A 21,514-nucleotide genomic window follows, 5' to 3' on the forward strand; every position below is an offset into this window, starting at 1 on the left:
ACCAGTGCATGCGGCCGCGATAAACAGAAAAGCTATAAACGAATTGGGAGGTTTCGCTGGACGGAACAGCAAAAATGCACGGTAAGAGAACACTTCCAGCTTCACAACAAGAATAAAAAAGCACCGAAAGAAAAAGAGTGTGAACAATTAATTTCAAAACATTCCGATCTACTGCACAATAAAAACTGGCAAAAGATTAAAGTCTTTATCCAGAACACGTACTCAAAAATAAGTGAATCATCATTTTAAAAACCACATATATTCAGTAGTAGGTCGTAATTTTGAAGACTGCCTGACGATGTGTACCAAACGGCAAAAATAACTAAAATATTACTACTGATGGAGAAGGAGCAGGCGGCAAAATTCAAAGAAAAGTCATTGGACGAAATAAAAGTAGATATGGAAGAGGAATTAGTATTTACTTCCAAAACACCTCTGAAGAACTGGACAAAACCGAGGCATGTAGAGACCTTCAAAGGTCACCTGAACATAGTTATACTTGAACCTAGCACCAGTGCATGCGGCCGCGATAAACAGAAAAGCTATAAACGACTTGGGAGGTTTCGCTGGACGGAACAGCAAAAATGCACGATAAGAGAACACTTCCAGCTTCACAACAAGAATAAAAAAGCACCGAAAGAAAAAGAGTGTGAACAATTAATTTCAAAACATTCCGATCTACTGCACAATAAAAACTGGCAAAAGATTAAAGTCTTTATCCAGAACACGTACTCAAAAATAAGTGAATCATCGTTTTAAAAACCACATATATTCAGTAGGAGGTGGTAATTTTGAATACTGCCTGACGATGTGTACCAAACGGCAAAAATAACTAAAATATTACTACTGATGGAGAAGGAGCAGGCGGCAAAATTCAAAGAAAAGTCATTGGACGAAATAGAAGTAGATATGGAAGAGGAATTAGTATTTACTTCCGAAAACACCTCTGAAGAACTGGACGAAACAGAGGCATTGAGAGACCTTCAAAGGTCACCTGAACCTAGTAGTTATACCTGAACCTAGCACCAGTGCATGCGGCCGCGATAAACAGAAAAGCTATAAACGAATTGGGAGGTTTCCCTGGACGGAACAGCAAAAATGCACGGTAAGAGAACACTTCCAGCTTCACAACAAGAATAAAAAAGCACCGAAAGAAAAAGAGTGTGAACAATTAATTTCAAAACATTCCGATCTACTGCACAATAAAAACTGGCAAAAGATTAAAGTCTTTATCCAGAACACGTACTCAAAAATAAGTGAATCATCATTTTAAAAACCAGATATATTCAGTAGTAGGTCGTAATTTTGAAGACTGCCTGACGATGTGTACCAAACGGCAAAAATAACTAAAATATTACTACTGATGGAGAAGGAGCAGGCGGCAAAATTCAAAGAAAAGTCATTGGACGAAATAGAAGTAGATATGGAAGAGGAATTAGTATTTACTTCCAAAACACCTCTGAAGAACTGAACAAAACCGAGGCATGTAGAGACCTTCAAAGGTCACCTGAACATAGTTATACCTGAACCTAGCACCAGTGCATGCGGCCACGATAAACAGAAAAGCTATAAACGAATTGGGAGGGTTCGCTGGATGGAACAGCAAAAATGCACGGTAAGAGAACACTTCCAGCTTCACAACAAGAATAAAAAAGCACCGAAAGAAAAAGAGTGTGAACAATTAATTTCAAAACATTCCGATCCACTGCACAATAAAAACTGGGAAAAGATTAAAGTCTTTATCCAGAACACGTACTCAAAAATAAGTGAAACATCATTTTAAAAACCACATATATTCAGTAGTAGGTCGTAATTTTGAAGACTGCCTGACAATGTGTACCAAACGGCAAAAATAACTAAAATATTACTACTGATGGAGAAGGAGCAGGCGGCAAAATTCAAAGAAAAGTCATGGGACGAAATAGAAGTAGATATGGAAGAGGAATTAGTATTTACTTCCAAAACACCTCTGAAGAACTGGACAGAACCGAGGCATGTAGAGACCTTCAAAGGTCACCTGAACATAGTTATAACTGAACCTAGCACCAGTGCATGCGGCCGCGATAAACACAAAAGCTATAAACGAATTGGGAGGTTTCGCTGGACGGAACAGCAAAAATGCACGGTAAGAGAACACTTCCAGCGTCGCAACAAGAATAAAAAAGCACCGAAAGAAAAAGAGTGTGAACAATTAATTTCAAAACATTCCGATCTACTGCACAATAAAAACTGGCAAAAGATTAAAGTCTTTATCCAGAACACGTACTCAAAAATAAGTGAATCATCATTTTAAAAACCACATATATTCAGTAGTAGGTGATAATTTTGAAGACTGCCTGCCGATGTGTACCAAACGGCAAAAATAACTAAAATATTACTACTGATGGAGAAGAAGCAGAAGGCAAAATTCAAAGAAAAGTCATTGGACGAAATAGAAGTAGATATGGAAGAGGAATTAGTATTTACTTCCAAAACACCTCTGAAGAACTGGACAAAACCGGGGCATGTAGAGACCTTCAAAGGTCACCTGAACATAGTTATACCTGAACCTAGCACCAGTGCATGCGGCCGCGATAAACAGAAAAGCTATAAACGAATTGGGAGGTTTCGCTGGACGGAACAGCAAAAATGCACGGTAAGAGAACACTTCCAGCTTCACAACAAGAATAAAAAAGCACCGAAAGAAAAAGAGTGTGAACAATTAATTTCAAAACATTCCGATCTACTGCACAATAAAAACTGGCAAAAGATTAAAGTCTTTATCCAGAACACGTACTCAAAAATAAGTGAATCATCATTTTAAAAACCACATATATTCAGTAGTAGGTCGTAATTTTGAAGACTGCCTGACGATGTGTACCAAACGGCAAAAATAACTAAAATATTACTACTGATGGAGAAGGAGCAGGCGGCAAAATTCAAAGAAAAGTCATTGGACGAAATAAAAGTAGATATGGAAGAGGAATTAGTATTTACTTCCAAAACACCTCTGAAGAACTGGACAAAACCGAGGCATGTAGAGACCTTCAAAGGTCACCTGAACATAGTTATACTTGAACCTAGCACCAGTGCATGCGGCCGCGATAAACAGAAAAGCTATAAACGAATTGGGAGGTTTCGCTGGACGGAACAGCAAAAATGCACGATAAGAGAACACTTCCAGCTTCACAACAAGAATAAAAAAGCACCGAAAGAAAAAGAGTGTGAACAATTAATTTCAAAACATTCCGATCTACTGCACAATAAAAACTGGCAAAAGATTAAAGTCTTTATCCAGAACACGTACTCAAAAATAAGTGAATCATCGTTTTAAAAACCACATATATTTAGTAGGAGGTGGTAATTTTGAATACTGCCCGACGATGTGTACCAAACGGCAAAAATAACTAAAATATTACTACTGATGGAGAAGGAGCAGGCGGGAAAATTCAAAGAAAAGTCATTGGACGGAATAGAAGTAGATATGGAAGAGGAATTAGTATTTACTTCCGAAAACACCTCTGAAGAACTGGACGAAACAGAGGCATTGAGAGACCTTCAAAGGTCACCTGAACCTAGTAGTTATACCTGAACCTAGCACCAGTGCATGCGGCCGCGATAAACAGAAAAGCTATAAACGAATTGGGAGGTTTCCCTGGACGGAACAGCAAAAATGCACGGTAAGAGAACACTTCCAGCTTCACAACAAGAATAAAAAAGCACCGAAAGAAAAAGAGTGTGAACAATTAATTTCAAAACATTCCGATCTACTGCACAATAAAAACTGGCAAAAGATTAAAGTCTTTATCCAGAACACGTACTCAAAAATAAGTGAATCATCATTTTAAAAACCAGATATATTCAGTAGTAGGTCGTAATTTTGAAGACTGCCTGACGATGTGTACCAAACGGCAAAAATAACTAAAATATTACTACTGATGGAGAAGGAGCAGGCGGCAAAATTCAAAGAAAAGTCATTGGACGAAATAGAAGTAGATATGGAAGAGGAATTAGTATTTACTTCCAAAACACCTCTGAAGAACTGAACAAAACCGAGGCATGTAGAGACCTTCAAAGGTCACCTGAACATAGTTATACCTGAACCTAGCACCAGTGCATGCGGCCACGATAAACAGAAAAGCTATAAACGAATTGGGAGGGTTCGCTGAATGGAACAGCAAAAATGCACGGTAAGAGAACACTTCCAGCTTCACAACAAGAGTAAAAAAGCACCGAAAGAAAAAGAGTGTGAACAATTAATTTCAAAACATTCCGATCCACTGCACAATAAAAACTGGCAAAAGATTAAAGTCTTTATCCAGAACACGTACTCAAAAATAAGTGAAACATCATTTTAAAAACCACATATATTCAATAGTAGGTCGTAATTTTGAAGACTGCCTGACAATGTGTACCAAACGGCAAAAATAACTAAAATATTACTACTGATGGAGAAGGAGCAGGCGGCAAAATTCAAAGAAAAGTCATGGGACGAAATAGAAGTAGATATGGAAGAGGAATTAGTATTTACTTCCAAAACACCTCTGAAGAACTGGACAGAACCGAGGCATGTAGAGACCTTCAAAGGTCACCTGAACATAGTTATAACTGAACCTAGCACCAGTGCATGCGGCCGCGATAAACACAAAAGCTATAAACGAATTGGGAGGTTTCGCTGGACGGAACAGCAAAAATGCACGGTAAGAGAACACTTCCAGCGTCACAACAAGAATAAAAAAGCACCGAAAGAAAAAGAGTGTGAACAATTAATTTCAAAACATTCCGATCTACTGCACAATAAAAACTGGCAAAAGATTAAAGTCTTTATCCAGAACACGTACTCAAAAATAAGTGAATCATCATTTTAAAAACAACATATATTCAGTAGTAGGTGATAATTTTGAAGACTGCCTGACGATGTGTACCAAACGGCAAAAATAACTAAAATATTACTACTGATGGAGAAGAAGCAGAAGGCAAAATTCAAAGAAAAGTCATTGGACGAAATAGAAGTAGATATGGAAGAGGAATTAGTATTTACTTCCAAAACACCTCTGAAGAACTGGACAAAACCGAGGCATGTAGAGACCTTCAAAGGTCACCTGAACATAGTTATACCTGAACCTAGCACCAGTGCATGCGGCCGCGATAAACAGAAAAGCTATAAACGAATTGGGAGGTTTCGCTGGACGGAACAGCAAAAATGCACGGTAAGAGAACACTTCCAGCTTCACAACAAGAATAAAAAAGCACCGAAAGAAAAAGAGTGTGAACAATTAATTTCAAAACATTCCGATCTACTGCACAATAAAAACTGGCAAAAGATTAAAGTCTTTATCCAGAACACGTACTCAAAAATAAGTGAATCATCATTTTAAAAACCACATATATTCAGTAGTAGGTGGTAATTTTGAAGACTGCCTGACGATGTGTACCAAACGACAAAAATAACTAAAATATTACTACTGATGGAGAAGAAGCAGGCGGCAAAATTCAAAGAAAAGTCATTGGACGAAATAGAAGTAGATATGGAAGAGGAATTAGTATTTACTTCCAAAACACCTCTGAAGAACTGGACAAAACCGAGGCATGTAGAGACCTTCAAAGGTCACCTGAACATAGTTATACTTGAACCTAGCACCAGTGCATGCGGCCGCGATAAACAGAAAAGCTATAAACGAATTGGGAGGTTTCGCTGGACGGAACAGCAAAAATGCACGATAAGAGAACACTTCCAGCTTCACAACAAGAATAAAAAAGCACCGAAAGAAAAAGAGTGTGAACAATTAATTTCAAAACATTCCGATCTACTGCACAATAAAAACTGGCAAAAGATTAAAGTCTTTATCCAGAACACGTACTCAAAAATAAGTGAATCATCGTTTTAAAAACCACATATATTTAGTAGGAGGTGGTAATTTTGAATACTGCCTGACGATGTGTACCAAACGGCAAAAATAACTAAAATATTACTACTGATGGAGAAGGAGCAGGCGGGAAAATTCAAAGAAAAGTCATTGGACGAAATAGAAGTAGATATGGAAGAGGAATTAGTATTTACTTCCGAAAACACCTCTGAAGAACTGGACGAAACAGAGGCATTGAGAGACCTTCAAAGGTCACCTGAACCTAGTAGTTATACCTGAACCTAGCACCAGTGCATGCGGCCGCGATAAACAGAAAAGCTATAAACGAATTGGGAGGTTTCCCTGGACGGAACAGCAAAAATGCACGGTAAGAGAACACTTCCAGCTTCACAACAAGAATAAAAAAGCACCGAAAGAAAAAGAGTGTGAACAATTAATTTCAAAACATTCCGATCTACTGCACAATAAAAACTGGCAAAAGATTAAAGTCTTTATCCAGAACACGTACTCAAAAATAAGTGAATCATCATTTTAAAAACCAGATATATTCAGTAGTAGGTCGTAATTTTGAAGACTGCCTGACGATGTGTACCAAACGGCAAAAATAACTAAAATATTACTACTGATGGAGAAGGAGCAGGCGGCAAAATTCAAAGAAAAGTCATTGGACGAAATAGAAGTAGATATGGAAGAGGAATTAGTATTTACTTCCAAAACACCTCTGAAGAACTGAACAAAACCGAGGCATGTAGAGACCTTCAAAGGTCACCTGAACATAGTTATACCTGAACCTAGCACCAGTGCATGCGGCCACGATAAACAGAAAAGCTATAAACGAATTGGGAGGGTTCGCTGGATGGAACAGCAAAAATGCACGGTAAGAGAACACTTCCAGCTTCACAACAAGAATAAAAAAGCACCGAAAGAAAAAGAGTGTGAACAATTAATTTCAAAACATTCCGATCCACTGCACAATAAAAACTGGCAAAAGATTAAAGTCTTTATCCAGAACACGTACTCAAAAATAAGTGAAACATCATTTTAAAAACCACATATATTCAGTAGTAGGTCGTAATTTTGAAGACTGCCTGACAATGTGTACCAAACGGCAAAAATAACTAAAATATTACTACTGATGGAGAAGGAGCAGGCGGCAAAATTCAAAGAAAAGTCATGGGACGAAATAGAAGTAGATATGGAAGAGGAATTAGTATTTACTTCCAAAACACCTCTGAAGAACTGGACAGAACCGAGGCATGTAGAGACCTTCAAAGGTCACCTGAACATAGTTATAACTGAACCTAGCACCAGTGCATGCGGCCGCGATAAACACAAAAGCTATAAACGAATTGGGAGGTTTCGCTGGACGGAACAGCAAAAATGCACGGTAAGAGAACACTTCCAGCGTCGCAACAAGAATAAAAAAGCACCGAAAGAAAAAGAGTGTGAACAATTAATTTCAAAACATTCCGATCTACTGCACAATAAAAACTGGCAAAAGATTAAAGTCTTTATCCAGAACACGTACTCAAAAATAAGTGAATCATCATTTTAAAAACCACATATATTCAGTAGTAGGTGATAATTTTGAAGACTGCCTGACGATGTGTACCAAACGGCAAAAATAACTAAAATATTACTACTGATGGAGAAGAAGCAGAAGGCAAAATTCAAAGAAAAGTCATTGGACGAAATAGAAGTAGATATGGAAGAGGAATTAGTATTTACTTCCAAAACACCTCTGAAGAACTGGACAAAACCGAGGCATGTAGAGACCTTCAAAGGTCACCTGAACATAGTTATACCTGAACCTAGCACCAGTGCATGCGGCCGCGATAAACAGAAAAGCTATAAACGAATTGGGAGGTTTCGCTGGACGGAACAGCAAAAATGCACGGTAAGAGAACACTTCCAGCTTCACAACAAGAATAAAAAAGCACCGAAAGAAAAAGAGTGTGAACAATTAATTTCAAAACATTCCGATCTACTGCACAATAAAAACTGGCAAAAGATTAAAGTCTTTATCCAGAACACGTACTCAAAAATAAGTGAATCATCATTTTAAAAACCACATATATTCAGTAGTAGGTCGTAATTTTGAAGACTGCCTGACGATGTGTACCAAACGGCAAAAATAACTAAAATATTACTACTGATGGAGAAGGAGCAGGCGGCAAAATTCAAAGAAAAGTCATTGGACGAAATAAAAGTAGATATGGAAGAGGAATTAGTATTTACTTCCAAAACACCTCTGAAGAACTGGACAAAACCGAGGCATGTAGAGACCTTCAAAGGTCACCTGAACATAGTTATACTTGAACCTAGCACCAGTGCATGCGGCCGCGATAAACAGAAAAGCTATAAACGAATTGGGAGGTTTCGCTGGACGGAACAGCAAAAATGCACGATAAGAGAACACTTCCAGCTTCACAACAAGAATAAAAAAGCACCGAAAGAAAAAGAGTGTGAACAATTAATTTCAAAACATTCCGATCTACTGCACAATAAAAACTGGCAAAAGATTAAAGTCTTTATCCAGAACACGTACTCAAAAATAAGTGAATCATCGTTTTAAAAACCACATATATTTAGTAGGAGGTGGTAATTTTGAATACTGCCTGACGATGTGTACCAAACGGCAAAAATAACTAAAATATTACTACTGATGGAGAAGGAGCAGGCGGCAAAATTCAAAGAAAAGTCATTGGACGAAATAGAAGTAGATATGGAAGAGGAATTAGTATTTACTTCCGAAAACACCTCTGAAGAACTGGACGAAACAGAGGCATTGAGAGACCTTCAAAGGTCACCTGAACCTAGTAGTTATACCTGAACCTAGCACCAGTGCATGCGGCCGCGATAAACAGAAAAGCTATAAACGAATTGGGAGGTTTCCCTGGACGGAACAGCAAAAATGCACGGTAAGAGAACACTTCCAGCTTCACAACAAGAATAAAAAAGCACCGAAAGAAAAAGAGTGTGAACAATTAATTTCAAAACATTCCGATCTACTGCACAATAAAAACTGGCAAAAGATTAAAGTCTTTATCCAGAACACGTACTCAAAAATAAGTGAATCATCATTTTAAAAACCAGATATATTCAGTAGTAGGTCGTAATTTTGAAGACTGCCTGACGATGTGTACCAAACGGCAAAAATAACTAAAATATTACTACTGATGGAGAAGGAGCAGGCGGCAAAATTCAAAGAAAAGTCATTGGACGAAATAGAAGTAGATATGGAAGAGGAATTAGTATTTACTTCCAAAACACCTCTGAAGAACTGAACAAAACCGAGGCATGTAGAGACCTTCAAAGGTCACCTGAACATAGTTATACCTGAACCTAGCACCAGTGCATGCGGCCACGATAAACAGAAAAGCTATAAACGAATTGGGAGGGTTCGCTGAATGGAACAGCAAAAATGCACGGTAAGAGAACACTTCCAGCTTCACAACAAGAGTAAAAAAGCACCGAAAGAAAAAGAGTGTGAACAATTAATTTCAAAACATTCCGATCCACTGCACAATAAAAACTGGCAAAAGATTAAAGTCTTTATCCAGAACACGTACTCAAAAATAAGTGAAACATCATTTTAAAAACCACATATATTCAGTAGTAGGTCGTAATTTTGAAGACTGCCTGACAATGTGTACCAAACGGCAAAAATAACTAAAATATTACTACTGATGGAGAAGGAGCAGGCGGCAAAATTCAAAGAAAAGTCATGGGACGAAATAGAAGTAGATATGGAAGAGGAATTAGTATTTACTTCCAAAACACCTCTGAAGAACTGGACAGAACCGAGGCATGTAGAGACCTTCAAAGGTCACCTGAACATAGTTATAACTGAACCTAGCACCAGTGCATGCGGCCGCGATAAACACAAAAGCTATAAACGAATTGGGAGGTTTCGCTGGACGGAACAGCCAAAATGCACGGTAAGAGAACACTTCCAGCTTCACAACAAGAATAAAAAAGCACCGAAAGAAAAAGAGTGTGAACAATTAATTTCAAAACATTCCGATCTACTGCACAATAAAAACTGGCAAAAGATTAAAGTCTTTATCCAGAACACGTACTCAAAAATAAGTGAATCATCATTTTAAAAACCACATATATTCAGTATTAGGTGGTAATTTTGAAGCCTGCCTGACGATGTGTACCAAACGGCAAAAATAACTAAAATATTACTACTGATGGAGAAGAAGCAGGCGGCAAAATTCAAAGAAAAGTCATTCGACGAAATAGAAGTAGATATGGAAGAGGAATTAGTATTTACTTCCAAAACACCTCTGAAGAACTGGACAAAACCGAGGCATGTAGAGACCTTCAAAGGTCACCTGAACATAGTTATACCTGAACCTAGCACCAGTGCATGCGGCCGCGATAAACAGAAAAGCTATAAACGAATTGGGAGGTTTCGCTGGACGGAACAGCAAAAATGCACGGTAAGAGAACACTTCCAGCGTCACAACAAGAATAAAAAAGCACCGAAAGAAAAAGAGTGTGAACAATTAATTTCAAAACATTCCGATCTACTGCACAATAAAAACTGGCAAAAGATTAAAGTCTTTATCCAGAACACGTACTCAAAAATAAGTGAATCATCATTTTAAAAACCACATATATTCAGTAGTAGGTGATAATTTTGAAGACTGCCTGACGATGTGTACCAAACGGCAAAAATAACTAAAATATTACTACTGATGGAGAAGAAGCAGAAGGCAAAATTCAAAGAAAAGTCATTGGACGAAATAGAAGTAGATATGGAAGAGGAATTAGTATTTACTTCCAAAACACCTCTGAAGAACTGGACAAAACCGAGGCATGTAGAGACCTTCAAAGGTCACCTGAACATAGTTATACCTGAACCTAGCACCAGTGCATGCGGCCGCGATAAACAGAAAAGCTATAAACGAATTGGGAGGTTTCGCTGGACGGAACAGCAAAAATGCACGGTAAGAGAACACTTCCAGCTTCACAACAAGAATAAAAAAGCACCGAAAGAAAAAGAGTGTGAACAATTAATTTCAAAACATTCCGATCTACTGCACAATAAAAACTGGCAAAAGATTAAAGTCTTTATCCAGAACACGTACTCAAAAATAAGTGAATCATCATTTTAAAAACCACATATATTCAGTAGTAGGTGGTAATTTTGAAGACTGCCTGACGATGTGTACCAAACGACAAAAATAACTAAAATATTACTACTGATGGAGAAGAAGCAGGCGGCAAAATTCAAAGAAAAGTCATTGGACGAAATAGAAGTAGATATGGAAGAGGAATTAGTATTTACTTCCAAAACACCTCTGAAGAACTGGACAAAACCGAGGCATGTAGAGACCTTCAAAGGTCACCTGAACATAGTTATACCTGAACCTGGCACCAGTGCATGCGGCCGCGATAAACAGAAAAGCTATAAACGAATTGGGAGGTTTCGCTGGACGGAACAGCAAAAATGCACGGTAAGAGAACACTTCCAGCTTCACAACAAGAATAAAAAAGCACCGAAAGAAAAAGAGTGTGAACAATTAATTTCAAAACATTCCGATCTACTGCACAATAAAAACTGGCAAAAGATTAAAGTCTTTATCCAGAACACGTACTCAAAAATAAGTGAATCATCATTTTAAAAACCACATATATTCAGTAGTAGGTGGTAATTTTGAAGACTGCCTGACGATGTGTACCAAACGACAAAAATAACTAAAATATTACTACTGATGGAGAAGAAGCAGGCGGCAAAATTCAAAGAAAAGTCATTGGACGAAATAGAAGTAGATATGGAAGAGGAATTAGTATTTACTTCCAAAACACCTCTGAAGAACTGGACAAAACCGAGGCATGTAGAGACCTTCAAAGGTCACCTGAACATAGTTATACCTGAACCTGGCACCAGTGCATGCGGCCGCGATAAACAGAAAAGCTATAAACGAATTGGGAGGTTTCGCTGGACGGAACAGCAAAAATGCACGGTAAGAGAACACTTCCAGCTTCACAACAAGAATAAAAAAGCACCGAAAGAAAAAGAGTGTGAACAATTAATTTCAAAACATTCCGATCTACTGCACAATAAAAACTGGCAAAAGATTAAAGTCTTTATCCAGAACACGTACTCAAAAATAAGTGAATCATGATTTTAAAAACCACATATATTCAGTAGTAGGTGGTAATTTTGAAGACTGCCTGACGATGTGAACCAAACGGCAAAAATAACTAAAATATTACTACTGATGGAGAAGGAGCAGGCGGCAAAATTCAAAGAAAAGTCATGGGACGAAATAGAAGTAGATATGGAAGAGGAATTAGTATTTACTTCCAAAACACCTCTGAAGAACTGGACAAAACCGAGGCATGTAGAGACCTTCAAAGGTCACCTGAACATAGTTATACCTGAACCTAGCACCAGTGCATGCGGCCGCGATAAACAGAAAAGCTCTAAACGAATTGGGAGGTTTCGCTGGACGGAACAGCCAAAATGCACGGTAAGAGAACACTTCCAGCTTCACAACAAGAATAAAAAAGCACCGAAAGAAAAAGAGTGTGAACACTTAATTTCAAAACATTCCGATCTACTGCACAATAAAAACTGGCAAAAGATTAAAGTCTTTATCCAGAACACGCACTCAAAAATAAGTGAATCATAATTTTAAAAACCACATATATTCAGTAGTAGGTGGTAATTTTGAAGACTGCCTGACGATGTGTACCAAACGGCAAAAATAACTAAAATATTACTACTGATGGAGAAGAAGCAGGCGACAAAATTCAAAGAAAAGTCATTGGACGAAATAGAAGTAGATATGGAAGAGGAATTAGCATTTACTTCCAAAACACCTCCGAAGAACTGGACAAAACCGAGGCATGTAGAGACTTTCAAAGGTCACCTGAACATAGTTATACCTGAACCTAGCACCAGTGCATGCGGCCGCGATAAACAGAAAAGCTATAAACGAATTGGGAGGTTTCGCTTGACGGAACAGCAAAAATGCACGGTAAGAGAACACTTCCAGCTTCACAACAAGAATAAAAAAGCACCGAAAGAAAAAGAGTGTGAACAATTAATTTCAAAACATTCCGATCTACTGCACAATAAAAACTGGCAAAAGATTAAAGTCTTTATCCAGAACACGTACTCAAAAATAAGTGAATCATCATTTTAAAAACCACATATATTCAGTAGTAGGTGGTAATTTTGAGGACTGCCTGACGATGTGTACCAAACGACAAAAATAACTAAAATATTACTACTGATGAGAAGAAGCAGGCGGCAAAATTCAAAGAAAAGTCATTGGACGAAATAGAAGTAGATATGGAAGAGGAATTAGTATTTACTTCCAAAACACCTCTGAAGAACTGGACAAAACCGAGGCATGTAGAGACCTTCAAAGGTCACCTGAACATAGTTATACCTGAACCTAGCACCAGTGCATGCGGCCGCGATAAACAGAAAAGCTATAAACGAATTGGGAGGTTTCGCTGGACGGAACAGCAAAAATGCACGGTAAGAGAACACTTCCAGCGTCACAACAAGAATAAAAACGCACCGAAAGAAAAAGAGTGTGAACAATTAATTTCAAAACATTCCGATCTACTGCACAATAAAAACTGGCAAAAGATTAAAGTCTTTATCCAGAACACGTACTCAAAAATAAGTGAATCATCATTTTAAAAACCACATATATTCAGTAGTAGGTGGTAATTTTGAAGACTGCCTGACGATGTGTACCAAACGGCAAAAATAACTAAAATATTACTACTGATGGAGAAGAAGCAGGAGGCAAAATTCAAAGAAAAGTCATTGGACGAAATAGAAGTAGATATGGAAGAGGAATTAGTATTTACTTCCAAAACACCTCTGAAGAACTCGACAAAACCGAGGCATGTAGAGACCTTCAAAGGTCACCTGAACATAGTTATACCTGAACCTAGCACCAGTGCATGCGGCCGCGATAAACAGAAAAGCTATAAACGAATTGGGAGGTTTCGCTGGACGGAACAGCAAAAATGCACGATAAGAGAACACTTCCAGCTTCACAACAAGAATAAAAAAGCACCGAAAGAAAAAGAGTGTGAACAATTAATTTCAAAACATTCCGATCTACTGCACAATAAAAACTGGCAAAAGATTAAAGTCTTTATCCAGAACACGTACTCAAAAATAAGTGAATCATCGTTTTAAAAACCACATATATTTAGTAGGAGGTGGTAATTTTGAATACTGCCTGACGATGTGTACCAAACGGCAAAAATAACTAAAATATTACTACTGATGGAGAAGGAGCAGGCGGCAAAATTCAAAGAAAAGTCATTGGACGAAATAGAAGTAGATATGGAAGAGGAATTAGTATTTACTTCCAAAACACCTCTGAAGAACTGGACAAAACCGAGGCATGTAGAGACCTTCAAAGGTCACCTGAACATAGTTATACTTGAACCTAGCACCAGTGCATGCGGCCGCGATAAACAGAAAAGCTATAAACGAATTGGGAGGTTTCGCTGGACGGAAAAGCAAAAATGCACGATAAGAGAACACTTCCAGCTTCACAACAAGAATAAAAAAGCACCGAAAGAAAAAGAGTGTGAACAATTAATTTCAAAACATTCCGATCTACTGCACAATAAAAACTGGCAAAAGATTAAAGTCTTTATCCAGAACACGTACTCAAAAATAAGTGAATCATCGTTTTAAAAACCACATATATTTAGTAGGAGGTGGTAATTTTGAATACTGCCTGACGATGTGTACCAAACGGCAAAAATAACTAAAATATTACTACTGATGGAGAAGGAGCAGGCGGGAAAATTCAAAGAAAAGTCATTGGACGAAATAGAAGTAGATATGGAAGAGGAATTAGTATTTACTTCCGAAAACACCTCTGAAGAACTGGACGAAACAGAGGCATTGAGAGACCTTCAAAGGTCACCTGAACCTAGTAGTTATACCTGAACCTAGCACCAGTGCATGCGGCCGCGATAAACAGAAAAGCTATAAACGAATTGGGAGGTTTCCCTGGACGGAACAGCAAAAATGCACGGTAAGAGAACACTTCCAGCTTCACAACAAGAATAAAAAAGCACCGAAAGAAAAAGAGTGTGAACAATTAATTTCAAAACATTCCGATCTACTGCACAATAAAAACTGGCAAAAGATTAAAGTCTTTATCCAGAACACGTACTCAAAAATAAGTGAATCATCATTTTAAAAACCAGATATATTCAGTAGTAGGTCGTAATTTTGAAGACTGCCTGACGATGTGTACCAAACGGCAAAAATAACTAAAATATTACTACTGATGGAGAAGAAGCAGGCGACAAAATTCAAAGAAAAGTCATTGGACGAAATAGAAGTAGATATGGAAGAGGAATTAGCATTTACTTCCAAAACACCTCCGAAGAACTGGACAAAACCGAGGCATGTAGAGACTTTCAAAGGTCACCTGAACATAGTTATACCTGAACCTAGCACCAGTGCATGCGGCCGCGATAAACAGAAAAGCTATAAACGAATTGGGAGGTTTCGCTTGACGGAACAGCAAAAATGCACGGTAAGAGAACACTTCCAGCTTCACAACAAGAATAAAAAAGCACCGAAAGAAAAAGAGTGTGAACAATTAATTTCAAAACATTCCGATCTACTGCACAATAAAAACTGGCAAAAGATTAAAGTCTTTATCCAGAACACGTACTCAAAAATAAGTGAATCATCATTTTAAAAACCACATATATTCAGTAGTAGGTGGTAATTTTGAGGACTGCCTGACGATGTGTACCAAACGACAAAAATAACTAAAATATTACTACTGATGAGAAGAAGCAGGCGGCAAAATTCAAAGAAAAGTCATTGGACGAAATAGAAGTAGATATGGAAGAGGAATTAGTATTTACTTCCAAAACACCTCTGAAGAACTGGACAAAACCGAGGCATGTAGAGACCTTCAAAGGTCACCTGAACATAGTTATACCTGAACCTAGCACCAGTGCATGCGGCCGCGATAAACAGAAAAGCTATAAACGAATTGGGAGGTTTCGCTGGACGGAACAGCAAAAATGCACGGTAAGAGAACACTTCCAGCGTCACAACAAGAATAAAAACGCACCGAAAGAAAAAGAGTGTGAACAATTAATTTCAAAACATTCCGATCTACTGCACAATAAAAACTGGCAAAAGATTAAAGTCTTTATCCAGAACACGTACTCAAAAATAAGTGAATCATCATTTTAAAAACCACATATATTCAGTAGTAGGTGGTAATTTTGAAGACTGCCTGACGATGTGTACCAAACGGCAAAAATAACTAAAATATTACTACTGATGGAGAAGAAGCAGGAGGCAAAATTCAAAGAAAAGTCATTGGACGAAATAGAAGTAGATATGGAAGAGGAATTAGTATTTACTTCCAAAACACCTCTGAAGAACTCGACAAAACCGAGGCATGTAGAGATCTTCAAAGGTCACCTGAACATAGTTATACCTGAACCTAGCACCAGTGCATGCGGCCGCGATAAACAGAAAAGCTATAAACGAATTGGGAGGTTTCGCTGGACGGAACAGCAAAAATGCACGATAAGAGAACACTTCCAGCTTCACAACAAGAATAAAAAAGCACCGAAAGAAAAAGAGTGTGAACAATTAATTTCAAAACATTCCGATCTACTGCACAATAAAAACTGGCAAAAGATTAAAGTCTTTATCCAGAACACGTACTCAAAAATAAGTGAATCATCGTTTTAAAAACCACATATATTTAGTAGGAGGTGGTAATTTTGAATACTGCCTGACGATGTGTACCAAACGGCAAAAATAACTAAAATATTACTACTGATGGAGAAGGAGCAGGCGGCAAAATTCAAAGAAAAGTCATTGGACGAAATAAAAGTAGATATTGAAGAGGAATTAGTATTTACTTCCAAAACACCTCTGAAGAACTGGACAAAACCGAGGCATGTAGAGACCTTCAAAGGTCACCTGAACATAGTTATACTTGAACCTAGCACCAGTGCATGCGGCCGCGATAAACAGAAAAGCTATAAACGAATTGGGAGGTTTCGCTGGACGGAACAGCAAAAATGCACGATAAGAGAACACTTCCAGCTTCACAACAAGAATAAAAAAGCACCGAAAGAAAAAGAGTGTGAACAATTAATTTCAAAACATTCCGATCTACTGCACAATAAAAACTGGCAAAAGATTAAAGTCTTTATCCAGAACACGTACTCAAAAATAAGTGAATCATCGTTTTAAAAACCACATATATTTAGTAGGAGGTGGTAATTTTGAATACTGCCTGACGATGTGTACCAAACGGCAAAAATAACTAAAATATTACTACTGATGGAGAAGGAGCAGGCGGGAAAATTCAAAGAAAAGTCATTGGACGAAATAGAAGTAGATATGGAAGAGGAATTAGTATTTACTTCCGAAAACACCTCTGAAGAACTGGACGAAACAGAGGCATTGAGAGACCTTCAAAGGTCACCTGAACCTAGTAGTTATACCTGAACCTAGCACCAGTGCATGCGGCCGCGATAAACAGAAAAGCTATAAACGAATTGGGAGGTTTCCCTGGACGGAACAGCAAAAATGCACGGTAAGAGAACACTTCCAGCTTCACAACAAGAATAAAAAAGCACCGAAAGAAAAAGAGTGTGAACAATTAATTTCAAAACATTCCGATCTACTGCACAATAAAAACTGGCAAAAGATTAAAGTCTTTATCCAGAACACGTACTCAAAAATAAGTGAATCATCATTTTAAAAACCAGATATATTCAGTAGTAGGTCGTAATTTTGAAGACTGCCTGACGATGTGTACCAAACGGCAAAAATAACTAAAATATTACTACTGATGGAGAAGGAGCAGGCGGCAAAATTCAAAGAAAAGTCATTGGACGAAATAGAAGTAGATATGGAAGAGGAATTAGTATTTACTTCCAAAACACCTCTGAAGAACTGAACAAAACCGAGGCATGTAGAGACCTTCAAAGGTCACCTGAACATAGCTATACCTGAACCTAGCACCAGTGCATGCGGCCACGATAAACAGAAAAGCTATAAACGAATTGGGAGGGTTCGCTGAATGGAACAGCAAAAATGCACGGTAAGAGAACACTTCCAGCTTCACAACAAGAGTAAAAAAGCACCGAAAGAAAAAGAGTGTGAACAATTAATTTCAAAACATTCCGATCCACTGCACAATAAAAACTGGCAAAAGATTAAAGTCTTTATCCAGAACACGTACTCAAAAATAAGTGAAACATCATTTTAAAAACCACATATATTCAGTAGTAGGTCGTAATTTTGAAGACTGCCTGACAATGTGTACCAAACGGCAAAAATAACTAAAATATTACTACTGATGGAGAAGGAGCAGGCGGCAAAATTCAAAGAAAAGTCATGGGACGAAATAGAAGTAGATATGGAAGAGGAATTAGTATTTACTTCCAAAACACCTCTGAAGAACTGGACAGAACCGAGGCATGTAGAGACCTTCAAAGGTCACCTGAACATAGTTATAACTGAACCTAGCACCAGTGCATGCGGCCGCGATAAACACAAAAGCTATAAACGAATTGGGAGGTTTCGCTGGACGGAACAGCCAAAATGCACGGTAAGAGAACACTTCCAGCTTCACAACAAGAATAAAAAAGCACCGAAAGAAAAAGAGTGTGAACAATTAATTTCAAAACATTCCGATCTACTGCACAATAAAAACTGGCAAAAGATTAAAGTCTTTATCCAGAACACGTACTCAAAAATAAGTGAATCATCATTTTAAAAACCACATATATTCAGTAGTAGGTGGTAATTTTGAGGACTGCCTGACGATGTGTACCAAACGACAAAAATAACTAAAATATTACTACTGATGAGAAGAAGCAGGCGGCAAAATTCAAAGAAAAGTCATTGGACGAAATAGAAGTAGATATGGAAGAGGAATTAGTATTTACTTCCAAAACACCTCTGAAGAACTGGACAAAACCGAGGCATGTAGAGACCTTCAAAGGTCACCTGAACATAGTTATACCTGAACCTAGCACCAGTGCATGCGGCCGCGATAAACAGAAAAGCTATAAACGAATTGGGAGGTTTCGCTGGACGGAACAGCAAAAATGCACGGTAAGAGAACACTTCCAGCTTCACAACAAGAATAAAAAAGCACCGAAAGAAAAAGAGTGTGAACAATTAATTTCAAAACATTCCGATCTACTGCACAATAAAAACTGGCAAAAGATTAAAGTCTTTATCCAGAACACGTACTCAAAAATAAGTGAATCATCATTTTAAAAACCACATATATTCAGTAGTAGGTCGTAATTTTGAAGACTGCCTGACGATGTGTACCAAACGGCAAAAATAACTAAAATATTACTACTGATGGAGAAGGAGCAGGCGGCAAAATTCAAAGAAAAGTCATTGGACGAAATAGAAGTAGATATGGAAGAGGAATTAGTATTTACTTCCGAAAACACCTCTGAAGAACTGGACGAAACAGAGGCATTGAGAGACCTTCAAAGGTCACCTGAACCTAGTAGTTATACCTGAACCTAGCACCAGTGCATGCGGCCGCGATAAACAGAAAAGCTATAAACGAATTGGGAGGTTTCCCTGGACGGAATAGCAAAAATGCACGGTAAGAGAACACTTCCAGCTTCACAACAAGAATAAAAAAGCACCGAAAGAAAAAGAGTGTGAACAATTAATTTCAAAACGTTCCGATCTACTGCACAATAAAAACTGGCAAAAGATTAAAGTCTTTATCCAGAACACGTACTCAAAAATAAGTGAATCATCATTTTAAAAACAAGATATATTCAGTAGTAGGTCGTAATTTTGAAGACTGCCTGACGATGTGTATCAAACGGCAAAAATAACTAAAATATTACTACTGATGGAGGAGCAGGCGGCAAAATTCAAAGAAAAGTCATTGGACGAAATAGAAGTAGATATGGAAGAGGAATTAGTATTTACTTCCAAAACACCTCTGAAGAACTGAACAAAACCGAGGCATGTAGAGACCTTCAAAGGTCACCTGAACATAGTTATACCTGAACCTAGCACCAGTGCATGCGGCCGCGATAAACAGAAAAGCTATAAACGAATTGGGAGGTTTCGCTGGACGGAACAGCAAAAATGCACGGTAAGAGAACACTTCCAGCGTCACAACAAGAATAAAAAAGCACCGAAAGAAAAAGAGTGTGAACAATTAATTTCAAAACATTCCGATCTACTGCACAATAAAAACTGGCAAAAGATTAAAGTCTTTATCCAGAACACGTACTCAAAAATAAGTGAATCATCATTTTAAAAACCACATATATTCAATAGTAGGTGGTAATTTTGAAGACTGCCTGACGATGTGTACCAAACGGCAAAAATAACTAAAATATTACTACTGATGGAGAGAAGCAGAAGGCAAAATTCAAAGAAAAGTCATTGGACGAAATAGAAGTAGATATGGAAGAGGAATTAGTATTTACTTCCAAAACACCTCTGAAGAACTGGACAAAACCGAGGCATGTAGAGACCTTCAAAGGTCACCTGAACATAGTTATACCTGAACCTAGCACCAGTGCATGCGGCCGCGATAAACAGAAAAGCTATAAACGAATTGGGAGGTTTCGCTGGACGGAACAGCAAAAATGCACGGTAAGAGAACACTTCCAGCTTCACAACAAGAATAAAAAAGCACCGAAAGAAAAAGAGTGTGAACAATTAATTTCAAAACATTCCGATCTACTGCACAATAAAAACTGGCAAAAGATTAAAGTCTTTATCCAGAACACGTACTCAAAAATAAGTGAATCATCATTTTAAAAACCACATATATTCAGTAGTAGGTGGTAATTTTGAAGACTGCCTGACGATGTGTACCAAACGACAAAAATAACTAAAATATTACTACTGATGGAGAAGAAGCAGGCGGCAAAATTCAAAGAAAAGTCATTGGACGAAATAGAAGTAGATATGGAAGAGGAATTAGTATTTACTTCCAAAACACCTCTGAAGAACTGGACAAAACCGAGGCATGTAGAGACCTTCAAAGGTCACCTGAACATAGTTATACCTGAACCTGGCACCAGTGCATGCGGCCGCGATAAACAGAAAAGCTATAAACGAATTGGGAGGTTTCGCTGGACGGAACAGCAAAAATGCACGGTAAGAGAACACTTCCAGCTTCACAACAAGAATAAAAAAGCACCGAAAGAAAAAGAGTGTGAACAATTAATTTCAAAACATTCCGATCTACTGCACAATAAAAACTGGCAAAAGATTAAAGTCTTTATCCAGAACACGTACTCAAAAATAAGTGAATCATCATTTTAAAAACCACATATATTCAGTAGTAGGTGGTAATTTTGAAGACTGCCTGACGATGTGTACCAAACGACAAAAATAACTAAAATATTACTACTGATGGAGAAGAAGCAGGCGGCAAAATTCAAAGAAAAGTCATTGGACGAAATAGAAGTAGATATGGAAGAGGAATTAGTATTTACTTCCAAAACACCTCTGAAGAACTGGACAAAACCGAGGCATGTAGAGACCTTCAAAGGTCACCTGAACATAGTTATACCTGAACCTGGCACCAGTGCATGCGGCCGCGATAAACAGAAAAGCTATAAACGAATTGGGAGGTTTCGCTGGACGGAACAGCAAA

Source organism: Diabrotica virgifera, chromosome 9 (genome assembly GCF_917563875.1).
Source record: "Diabrotica virgifera virgifera chromosome 9, PGI_DIABVI_V3a".
NCBI lineage: Eukaryota > Metazoa > Arthropoda > Insecta > Coleoptera > Chrysomelidae > Diabrotica > Diabrotica virgifera.